Raw genomic sequence first — 505 nt, forward strand, 5'->3', positions numbered from 1 at the left:
GGCCCCCCACCCCCCCCTCACAGCCCTGCATCCTTCACAGAGGCAACTCCCGGGGCTATTCCTAACGATTTGCTCGATCCAAACGATCAGGATGAACAACGAAAGGGGGGAACGGCAGGCGCAGAGGTCGGTAGCTCTCGGGGTACTTGCAGGGAGATGCTCTCTGGGTTTATCTTTGCTTCCCACCAGGTCCCAGCGCTGCTGCCCATCGCCACCAGCCTCAGCCTCCTGGTCCCAAACCTCATCTCCCTTATCTCAGCTTTCCCTCGCTCCAGCTCTGCTCGGAGCGTTCCCAGGGGATCGCTCAAAGGCACAGCACGACCCTGGGCAAGCACCTACGGTGCTCGGTACCAAAGCAAGGCGAGAGCACGAGCCTCCCTGAAGCTGCAGGAGAGGAGGATTTCTGCCTTGTGTGTGCAAATGATTTCCAGGGGGAAGCAAGGAAGAAAAACCAATTAATGCTCAAAAGGGAAAACCAGGCACCAGCAGCCGCTGCTGCTGTCCG

Source organism: Phaethon lepturus, unplaced genomic scaffold (assembly GCF_000687285.1).
Source record: "Phaethon lepturus isolate BGI_N335 unplaced genomic scaffold, ASM68728v1 scaffold25505, whole genome shotgun sequence".
Lineage (NCBI taxonomy): Eukaryota > Metazoa > Chordata > Aves > Phaethontiformes > Phaethontidae > Phaethon > Phaethon lepturus.